At 38.6% G+C, this 12011-nt stretch overlaps 1 pseudogene; it reads right to left on the bottom strand.

Moving 5' to 3' along the window:
* Nucleotides 1-5280: 5280 nt before the first annotated feature.
* LOC101575945 lies at nucleotides 5281-7142 on the bottom strand (annotated as a pseudogene).
* Nucleotides 7143-12011: the final 4869 nt, after the last annotated feature.

The following is a 12011-nucleotide window of genomic DNA, read 5'->3' as shown; positions in this document are numbered from 1 at the left end:
TCACTTGAGCTATATTCTCATCCCTGAAAAACATTTATTAAGATCTTCCTGTCTTCCAGATACTATGAAAATTGTTATAGAATCAAGAGAATTCAAAAGATACGCATTCTGGCTTGCTGGAGATTATGTTGCTGTAGTGAAGTATCAAATTAAATCAAATAACTTTATTAGTTCCCATTGAATTATCACTCTGATAGATGTTTTTATGAAAAAATTCACAGGTTTGGGGAATCAATTTATTTTTTTAATGTATTTAGGACAGGGTCTACAGGGTCTCACTATGAATATCAGACTCTTAGTGATTCTCTTGTTTTCAGCCTCCCAAGCACTGGGATTATAGGCGCGGGCCACCACGCCCAGTCTCAATTGCCATCTCAGTCCACCCCATGGGCAGGGCTGGAACAGCAGGCTGGAGATCAAACTCCTGGCCCCTGCACCTGCCTAAGAAGGCACTTTAATCTTCTGAGGTATCTGGCCAGCCCAGGAATCAATTGATTTTGGATGAAAATAGAGAAAAGTTTCTTAGAGAAAATGGACTTCTGGAAGTTGAGTAGATGAAGTTGAGGAAGGAGTATCATAATGTCACAAAATTAAATGACTAATGCTGTGTAATAGATTAAAATACTTTAAATAAGTAAAGTTCAGGAAAAATGAATATAATTAAAAGAAGCAATATAATATTGCAGACATTAATAAAATTTATGAACATCTAGTTTATTGGTAAGCAATGTGAAACCTGGTGAAGGTAATTTTATTTATTTATGTGTAAATCAAGGTTTTTGAAACTACATCTAATAATTCCTCAGGATTACAGTGAGAAAGTTATTAAAAGTTAAGGAAGAGAAAAAGTAGATTCATACTTTCCATGCTTTTGCAATTATTTTCATATACTAGTATTTTATTTTTTAATTGAAAAAGAATTTGTATAAAAATGAGGCATAAAAAGTAAAGCCATATTAATATGCTGAGCTGTAAAAGGCTCAAGTTAACTTCTGACATTGCCAGTTCTACAGATAACACACTACTATTATGGACTATTGGACTATATTGGACTATTTTGCTGAATTCACACACTTACAATATTTAAATGGCAACAGAATACTCATCTCTGATAGAATTAAACAAAAAAGGGGATGTAAACCAAGCACCATTTTGTATCTGCATATACAAAAGAGTTAGGATAGATATACAGCTACTTTCTCTTAATTCAATGAGAAGAAAGATTTGTACTAATGGTGTTTGAACAGAATATCATGTGTGCATTTTGTACTATGAATAAGCACTATGCAGAAAACAATATGCAATGTATTAATTATTGAAACTGTCCCACTAACTTGTTTTGAAACTTTTTCATTGCTATTTATTTCTCAATAAAATTAATAAAAAAAGAAAAAGAATTTGAATAACCTTTTGTTTATAGGGTAAAATTTTCTAATGTAACTCTGTTCCTTTTTAAAGAATTGCATCTAAGAAAAAACATTTGTATAATTTAGCTGTTACATATTCATTTTGTATCTTATGCACACAGTCATAGATGAACAGTGCCCCGGTAAACTAAGCTATCTCAGATAAAAGTTAATAAAATATGTACAACAGTTCTTTCAACCCAGGATAGGGACCCTGAGTTCCTAGGTCTCTTGGGGATATTATGTCACTGAAACAGCAAGACAGATATGAGGCTTATAATTTTTTGCATTAGTGTTTTTACTACTGTTATTTTGTTGTGTAGAAGTGCCTTGTCATTCAGGAGGAAGCTTAGTTGCTTTCTTAGTGAGGTTTAGAAAGAACTGTACTTTGGATCCTGAAGGGCAAGTTTTAAAGTTAAGGAATTTCATCTTTTCTCTTAAATGTGTTTGCTTCATTTCTTTTCAGAAGAAAGTGCCCTAATGAGGTGGGGGTAGGGGAGGAGAGCAGAAAGACTTGAAAACCTCTAAAGTTATTCTTAAAGACTTCCTTTTCATAGAATCGTTCATCAATTTCAAGAGCAACAGAAGGTAAGGGAAACGTGACCTGAATGAGTAACTGAAAATTGAGTAGCAATTTAAGACTTCATTGAACTTGTTCATCAGATATGGAGGACTGCTTGGCCCTCCTAGTATAAATATTTAAATGTTGTGACTATTTTTCACTGCAATAAAAGTATGTCTTCCTAAAGCAACAGCGGTGATATAATGTGAGTCATATGTTAAAGAATTTAATCTTCAGTAGGCAGAAGATTTGTGACTGGAATTGTTAGTAATCATTTAAAAGAAGTACATTGACAAATGTACAAAACTTTGTTTAGAGCTCATTGAAAACTATTGCACTAGCAAGTGCAATCTTACTACAATTGTTTTTCAGGGGATAAAATGACTTGAGAGCTAAGAAAAACTCTTGAAGAGAAAATTTTAAGAGCTTCTCAACTATGTGCTGCTCCTTCTCAGTGCTAACTTAGCTTTCTAGTTTTTTAATTATGCACATATATCATTTACTCCTGCCTTATATACCTGCTTGTATATATCTTCTTGTAACCAGTGAACTCAATGCTCTCTGCCTATAGAACTGCTAAAAAGAAGAAATATTGTTTTAAAGTTGAATATAGGAATTCATTTAAGTAGAGTCAGATACTGTCTCTCAAGCAAATGTTTGTTTAAAAAAAAGGTAATAAATGAAAAGAAGAGACAAGAAAAAAATAGAATCAGATTAATGATACGTTCATTTCAATAAAAATCATATAAATTATTTCCTCTATCAATATTAGTTACTTAACATTTTGGCCCTTTTAAAATAAATAGAAGAAATTTGAAAAAAAAGAAAGAAAAAGAACATCAGCAAAAATATATTTGCACATATGCATGACTTAGGGAAAGGGTGGAAATGTGGAAAAATGTCTAAAGTTATAAGTGCTCTTCTGATTGCAATGAAAATGGCCAATTTGTAAATGTTCAATCTGTAAATAGGTACATGGAAGATTTAATAAACTGTATTCTTTCTTCCAAAAATAAAGACAGAAAGAAAGAAAGAGAAAGAAAGAAAGAAAGAAAGAAAGAAAGAAAGAAAGAAAGAAAGAAAAGTTCATTCAGTAACTATGAAGTTATTATCCCAAAACATAGTTCGCAATTTTGTTAAGAAAAATACCTTTTTCAATGGCTTTGGAAGAGCTTCAGTACCCACAAATTGAAGTAATGGACAGTAGAAGATAAATAAAAAGAAGTAATGATGCCTGGTATGGTGGCACATGACTGTAATTATGAGATTTGTGGTCTGAGATGGGAGGATCACCACAAGTTCAAGGTCAGCCTAAACTACACAGAAGAATCTGCCTGAAAAAAAGACAAAACAAAACAAACAAAAAAGAAGTAATGATATATAGCATCTTAGACCTAAGTTGAAAATGCTACATCAGAATATTTTCATACAAATCTTATACACTGATTATCCATAAAGCAAAACAAAGGCAAAGCAGCAAACATCATTTATGCTGCAATGTGAAAGAACTGTTTCAAACTGCTTTGTAAGAAAGTTAGAGCCATTAGTAGTAAAACTTCTTTTTTATCTTATTGAAAAATGTGAAAGAGAATTTCATAACAAGACTATAGAATAGAATGATTTGTTCTAATGGTGTTTGTAAATAGCTTCACAAGTCCACTTCGTGTATAGCAATTAACCACTAAGAAGAATATATGCAGTGTATTATTTGTTGAAACTGGACTTCCGATTGGATTTGAAACTGTCTCATTGCTATCTGTTTATCAATAAAACTTTGAAAAAACAAAAAAAAATAACAAGACTATAGAAAAATAACAATAATAAATTTCATATTGTCATTCTCCAATGTAATTACTCAGAGTATAAGTTATGGGCATAAAAAATGCTCTAATTGATGTTAGTATGGACTTCCTTTTCCAGTTACTTGGAGATAGTAGTAGTAGAGCTACCTTGCCTTTTTCTCCTTTTCTATTCCATCATTTTCTCCTTCCCACTTCTATTTCCCACTTCCTTTTAGACAATTACTTGACTTTTCATAAGTATTGTGCATTCCAGAACTTTTTTTTCCTTTTATCACACTAGGGAAACAATATGATATTTATACATGTGAGTCTGATTTATTTTACTTATAAGAATGACCTCAAATGACATCCATTTATCTAAAAAAAAGTCTTGTTTATCCTTTCCCCCCCCAAGTTTATCCTTCTTAATGCCTGAGTAATATTCTATTGTATAAAAATACCATAACTTTTGTATTCATTTCTTTTTTTCTGCTCAAAGACCCACTTTATTCAATTCTGTACATATGGGGACATTGGTCCAAACCCAACCCATCTTAGCATGTGTCACTCTGGAGAATAAAGCACCTTATGTACACAGCCAAAAGCCACACTGCCTGTACACCCTGGGACCTGGGTCTAGCCTTCCCCCACCCCTTGTCCCTCTTAAGTTATCTGAAGGGGACAAGTGAGGGGCATCCTAGCCTCAGCACAAACAGGGAAGTAAATTAGGTGTCAGGGGAGCCATACTTGGGGCACTGTTCTCTGCTTCTTTCTGGCTTTAGGAATCAGCACAGGAAAGCAGTCAGCCACAAGGTGGTCCCTCCCATGTTTGTGATTCCCTGGGCTGCTGCTCACCAGAGAGGGGACTAGGGGAGAGGGTCAGATCATCCCCTCACCCTCCCTGGCTACAGTCTAGCTGGGTCCTTTATTTATCTCTTGTTCATAGCCTAAACTTTTCTCCTTTTGACCACTGTGGTTTGTCAGGCAGGGAGAAAAGGAAATGATACATCAGCCTGCATGCTGTTGGGGTTAGGGGCCTACTTGTGATGCTGGGGTTCAGCACTGTCCACCTCCCCACTCCAAGGGCCAATGAAGCTTGCCTAATATTGGTGAGAATAATCTACTGCTCCCTTCTTGCCTCCACATGGGAGAGGCAGAGAGACAGGTAGAGTTCAGAGGAGGATGAGGGGAGAGGAGCTTATGTATTCCTGTTTCTCAGAGCAGCCTCAGGGAGCTGCGTGGTCAGGAGCGAGAGGGACACAGGCATCCCCAGGTCGTCCGAACGTGAGCTCTGGTGCTCAGCCTGTCTGTAGTAGTCACACGGAGACATGAACACACTTTTGGAAGAAGAGGGCCCACTCTGGGTATCCCTGCTTCAAGTGCCCGCATCCCTTTGGGTAGCTAAAGGTGCTGCCTTGACCCAAGGCAGCCAGGAGGGAGCACAGGGTGGAGGGCCAGGGTGGCGTCCAGGGTTGAGTGGGCTGTAGCCCTGTGGGAGGTGAGGGGGGTCAGAAAGCCTCCTGCCTGGTGATCAGGAATCTTCTGTCCACTTGTGCACCTCCAGTGTCTTGATGGTGTAGATGTCCTGGGGCAGTTCAAACTTCCTACAGAGCAGCACTTTCTCCTTCTTGTTGTCTTTTAGCATTTGTACAGCCTCTGTCTCCACTGTCTTCTTCAGAAGCTAGATGTCTTCTGTTGTGGGGGTTTCTATGTCCATGGAGTACACAGGAGGCAGTGGTGGAGGTACTCAGTACATAGGATAATGGGGATTAAGACAGGCCAGCTCCTCAATCTTTTGCCACATCTCTTCTCTTGCCTTCATTCAGAATCAGCCCTTCTCCTCCTCTGCTTTGTATTTCTGTGTACAGTTATCAAACAGCTTCTGATTCATTTCCATGAACAGCTTCAGAGCATTGTAGATGAGCACATGGACTGCCTTGCTCCAGTGGCTCTTGGAGTTCCTGTAGAGTACAGGGAACATGATGGGGAGGACATGGCAGCATTGTCACTTATCAGGCTCATGATGTACTTGCTGTTCCGGTAATAGAGGGCACACTGTGCCACCTGGAAATGGGGGCTGGAGACACACTTGGCAAGCTGGCAAAAGAGCAGCTCCATCACCTTGCTGAACTCTGAGGGCTCAATGACATCCAAGACCTTCTTCAGCTCATTCAGGAACATCATGTCCTTGGTGCTATGAGTCTCGGGCCAAAACTTGAGAAGTCCTACAATCACCAGTTCAGTCAGACTACTTTCGAGACTTCTCCAAGAACTGGACCACACAGTATGCCAACTGAGGGAGGTATACACTCAGTGACTTGACCTTGTGAAGAGGAAGTAGGACCCAGATGAGGAACATCTTGTACTCTTCTTTGAGAGGCAGGGCAAAGCCATTGATGATACTGCCCAGGATCTCCAGGAGCTCAGCAATACTATTATGGTGCTCCATCTCATAGATGAACCTGCAGAAGATGTGATTGAGCTGCCTGTGGATGTAAGCCTGGAGTCCCAAGAATTTGCCATAGATGTGGTGCAGAATGGTCTTGAGAAAGTCCCTCTCTTGAGGGTCTTCACTGTCAAACAGGTCCAGGAGAGCAAGGACAGACTTCTTAGTTGATGTACTTGTTGGCTGTTTGGCTGGAAATCAGGGGACTCAAGGAAACATGCAAAAATCTCATACATGAGCTGGAGGTGCAGCCAGGCAACTTCTAGAGTGGGCTTGTCTTCCTCTGGGTGAAACTCGGCCCCTGTGGGATTCAATAAAGGTGGCAGCGTCTAGAAGAGGTTCACTGAAAACATGGTGACGGCCTCCGGGTAGATGCCTCAGTGATGATATCGCGACTGTGAGTGATGCACTCCTGCCTCTCATTCAGTCCTGTCCACTTCACCTCCTTGAATTTGAGGTCACTAAGTGGGTCCAACATAAAGTCAAAGAGAACTCAGCCCTGGTGTAGCTTCTGGATGAGTAGCTCCTCCCGCTCCTGGGTGGGTGAATCTTTCAGGGCAGGGAGCTTGTGCAGCTCCCTGTTTTTGCTGAGGTTGAAGCAGGAGGAGCTCTGCCTTCTCTCCTTCTTGACAATCTGGGGTCCCCCTGAGTAATTGATTTTGCTGAGCTGTGTTTGTGGGGGGGGAAGAGTACAGTGTGCTGTTGCTGGGATGATGATGGCTGAGACTGGAGCTGAGGCTGGGGCCTGCGGCTGCACCTGGGCCCCCTCCGCATTCTCTCCTATACCATCGTTGCCTGAGCTGCTGGGCTTGGCTGTGCCTTTGGTAAGCTTGGGGGTGGGGGTTCCTTCTTCAGTTTATAGGGCATCTCAACCCATACGGACCCTGCTTGGCTCCTGTGGCCCCATTACGCTCAAGTTCCGGCTTTGCTTGGCTGCCCTCGGCCTGCTGGGCTTCCCTCTGCTGCCTCCTGCGCGCTGCGCTTGTACTCATTTATTAATTGATAGATATTTGAGTTGTTTCTGAGATAGCTATTGTATATTGTGTTGCCATAAACATGGGTGTACATATATCACTTTGGTATGATGTTTTTAATTCTTCTGGGGAAGCATTCAGAAGGTCATAGCACAGGAAATACTACAAAGAACCAACAACTGAGATCGCTTCTTTTTGAAAAGTTGATTCTTTGTAGTATTTCCCATGCAATTTGAGTTTTGTTTGTGAACTCTGCCTACACCTATATCTTCCACATTTCTACCCACTTTCTCTATTAGCATATTTACTGCCTCTGCTTTAAAATTCATAATCCCTGATCTATTTTGACTTTACATCAGTGTACATGGATCCAGTCTCAGTCCTTGGAATATAGAGCCAGCCTACCCACTATCATCCACTAAAGAGGCTGGCTTTCCTCCAGTGGATGTGTTTGTCCCCCTATCAAGATAGGGTGGCTGAGTGGGTGTGCATCTGTGTCCACATCTTCTAATTGGTTCCACTGATCCTCAGGTCTGCCCTTTTGCCAGTAACATGTTGATTCGTTTACAGTAGCTTTCTAGTACAACCTCAAGTCAGGAACCATGAAGCCCCCTGCCCTGGCCCTGTTTCCCAGGACTTCCTTTGCTATTACAAATCTCTTGTATTTGCAAATGAATTCTAGGAATTCTCTCTCCAGTTCTGTGAGGCATGCCAACAGCATCCTGATAGAGATTGTACCAAATCTGTATAATATTTTAAGAGTATAGGCATTTTCACAAGTTGGGTCTTCCTATCAAGGAGCAAGGAATATCTCACCATTTTTTGATGTCTCCTTTGTTCTCTTTTTAAGAGTACTGTAGGTCAATGTATAGGTCTTTAATTTCATTATTAGATTAATTCATGAGTATCTCACTTTTTTGGATGCCATTGTGAAGGATACAGTTTCCCTGATTTCTCTCTCAGTGAGTTTGTTGTTTGTATACAGGAATGATATTCATTTCTGAATGTTGACTTTATATCCAGGTATTCTACAGAATTAGCTTATTAATTTGAAAAGTCTTTTGGTGGAAATTTTGGGGTCTTTTGTAGAGTATCATATTATCTGCAAATAATGATAATTTCACTTCTTCCTTTTCTATCCCTATTGCTTTTACTTGCCAAATTCCCTTGCTAATGTATCCAAACTATATTGCATAGGAATGGTGATAGTGGACACCCTTGCCTGTGCTTGATTTTAGAATGAAAACTTTCAGTTTTTGTCCATTTAATATGATATTGGCTGTAGGTTTGTCATAGATGGTTTTTAATAGGTTGAGATAAAGACGATCTATCTAGATTTTCATCATGAATGAGTGCTGCGCTTTATCAAAATCTTTTAACACATCTACTAAGATGATTGTGTGGCTGGGGAGATATCTTGGCATTCTAAGGACCTGCCTTGCAAGTACAAGGACTCACACTTGATCCCCAGTACAACATGCCATGTCTGCCTCAGAGCTCCGTGCTTCCTGTGCCAGCCACAAAACACTAGGTGTGGTGATGCACACCTGTAAAGACAGCTCTGGAGAGGACTTCTCTTCACAAACCATGAAGACAAAAGAGTATGGAGCAGAGTACTTCAGGTCCTCTATGAAAAAAAATTCCACGCCAGACTACTGTACTCTGCAAAACTCTCTTTCAAATTTGGTGGAGAAATGAAATACTTTCATGACAAAGAAAAGCTAAAGAAATTCATGATGACAAAGCCAACCCTACACAGGCTACTGAAAGATGTTCTAGAGTAGGACCAAAATGATCAGAACTCCATGAATAAGATCAGAAACAACCAACTAAATAGGGCAAGCAATTAAACACAGGAGTAAAAGGAGTAAATGACAACAGGCAAATAACATGTCCATCGTAAGTCACTACATCTCAATTTTAACCATCAATGTAAATGGACTCAATTCACCAATTAAGAGAAATAGACTGGCAGAGTGGATTAGGAAACAAAATCCAACAATGTGCTGTATACAAGAAACACATTTAAATCATAAAGACATTCGTAGGCTGAAAGTCAAAGGATGGAACACAATATTACATAACTCAGCACCTCAGAAAAAAGCAGGGCCAGCAATCCTATTCTCAGACAGTCTCAACTTGAAGCCAAGAATGATCAAGTAATATAAAGAAGGCCACTATATACTGGTTAGGGCAAAAATTCAAGAGCAAGATGTAACACTCATAAATGTGTATGCACCAAACACGGTAGCACCCAACTATATACAGCAAATCTTAATGGACATGAAAAATCTAATATGCAATACCACAATCTTAACAGGAAACCTCAACATCCTTTATCCCCAAAAAATAGATCAACCAGACAAAAACTTAGCAAAGAAATAACAGAACTGAACCAGAGTTTGAAACAAATGGCCTTGGTGGACATATACAGAGTGTTCCACCCAAACACAGCTGAATACACATTTCTCAGCTGCCCATGGGACATTTTCTAAAATAGACGACATAATGGTCCATAGGTCATGCTTAAGTATATGTAAGCAAACAGATAATGTGCACATTATCTGACCACAGTGCAATGAAACTGGAAATAAATGACAAAAGAAACCAGAAAAAAACCTTAAATACATGGAAATTAAATGACGCCCTACTCAGTAACCAAAGGGTCACAGAGAAATTGAAAAAGAAATTCAACAATATCTTCAATTCAATGAAAATTCAAGCACAACTTATTGGAATTTATGGGATATGATAAAAGCAGTTCTCAGAGGGACATTCATAGATGTGAACTCACACATGAGGAAAACAGAATGAGAACAAAGAAATACCCTAACGCTGCACCTTCAACAACTAGAACCCAGAGCCCAAAGATGGGAGGAAATCATAAAGATTAGACCAGAAATTAATTCAATTGAGACAAAGAAAACAATTCAAAGAATTAGAAAAGCAAAAAGGTGGTTTTTTGAAAGATTAAAAAAATTGATAAGCCCCTAGCTAACCTCATCAAAAGTCATTGAGGAATATCTTTTGTATTGACAAGATATAACCACTCTCAATAGCCCAATAACAGCCAATAAAATACAAGATGTAATTAAAAACCTACTGGCAAAGAAAAGTCCAGGTCTGGATAGATTCACAGCCGAATTTTACAAGAAATTTACATAAGATGTAGTCCATATACTCTCAAACTCTTCCTTGAAATTGAAAAGGAAGCAATCCTCCCAAAATCATTCCTGGAGGCAAATATTATACTGATACCAAAACAAGGGAAAAACACAACTAAGAAAGGGAACAACAGGCTGATCTCCCTCATGAACCTAGATGCAAAAATCCTCAATAAAATCCTAGCACATAGAATACAGCAAATCATCAAGAAGATCATGCAACATGACCAGGTAGGGTTCATCCCAGGGATGCAAGGATGGTTCAATATTCAAAAATCTGTAAATGCAGTACACTAAATAAAATAGAGAGAAATTTAAAAACTACATGATGATCATCTCCTTGATGCAGAGAAGGCTTTTGAGAAAGTCCAACAGCCATTCATGTTCAAAGTCCTACGGAAAATTGGAATAGATGGCCTCTATTTCAATCTGGTAAAAGTCATTGAGGAAAACTGAACAGCTAACATAATCCTAAATAGGGAAAAACTGAAATCTTTCACTCTTAGATCTGGTACAAGACACGGATGTCCTCTATCACCACTCCTATTTAATATAGTTCTGGAATCATTAGCTACAGCCATTAGACAAGAGAAAGAAATAAAAGGAATAAGAATAGGTAAAGAAGAAGTTAAATTATCGTTATTTGCAGATGACATGATACTTTACTTGGAAGACCAAAGAACTCCACCAAGAAGCCACTAGAATTAATACAGAAATTCAGTAGCATAGCAGGATATAAAGTCAACACCCAAAAGTCAATAGCATTCCTTTACACAGACAACAAACACACTGATAGGGAAATTATAGAAACAATACCTTTTATAACAGCACTGAGGAAAATGAAATACCTTGGAATTAATCTAACTAAAGAAGTGAAAGATCTTTTAAAGGAAAATTACAGTACTGTTAAAAAATAAATAGTAGAAGATTTCAGAAAATGGAAAGATATTCCATGCTCTTGGATAGGAAAAACCAACATTGTGAAGATGGCCATACTCCCGAAATTACTGTAGAAATTTAATGCACTCCCTCTCAGACTACCAACAACATACCTCACAGACAAAGAGAAATCATTCCTAAAGTTTATCTGGAACCAGAAATGACCTAGAATAGCAAAGGCAATATTGGGCAATAAAGACAAGGCAGGAGGCATTAAAATTCCTGACTTGAAATTATACTACAAGGCTACTATGATAAAATCAACATGTACTGGCAACAAAATAGACCTGAGGATCAATGGAATAGATTAGAAGACGCTGAGACCCCTTTGTACACACTCAGCCAACTTATCTTTGACAAAGGGGCCAAACATACTCACTGGAAGAAAGATAGCCTCTTTAATAAATGGTGCTGGAAAACCTGGCTCTCTAAATGCCAAAAACTAAAACTTCACCCAGGTCTATCAGCATGTACAACGCTAAAGTCAAAATGGATTAAAGATCTAAACATTAAAGCAGAGACACTAAATCTCCTGGAAGACAAATTAGGAGGAACTCTTGAAAACAGAGGGATAGGCAGTGAGTTTATGGAAAAAAATCAAATCGCAGTGGAAACAATTGAAAGATTTAACAACTGGGAACTGCTCTTACTGAGAAGTTTTTTCACGTCAAAGAAATTACCAACAAAGTGAAAAGGCAACCCACAAATTTGGAAAAAATCATGACAAATAAGTACTCAG

The sequence above is a fragment of the Octodon degus genome, unplaced genomic scaffold (assembly GCF_000260255.1).
Source record: "Octodon degus isolate 3935 unplaced genomic scaffold, OctDeg1.0 scaffold00040, whole genome shotgun sequence".
Lineage (NCBI taxonomy): Eukaryota > Metazoa > Chordata > Mammalia > Rodentia > Octodontidae > Octodon > Octodon degus.
This window is presented reverse-complemented; position numbering and strand designations above follow the sequence as displayed.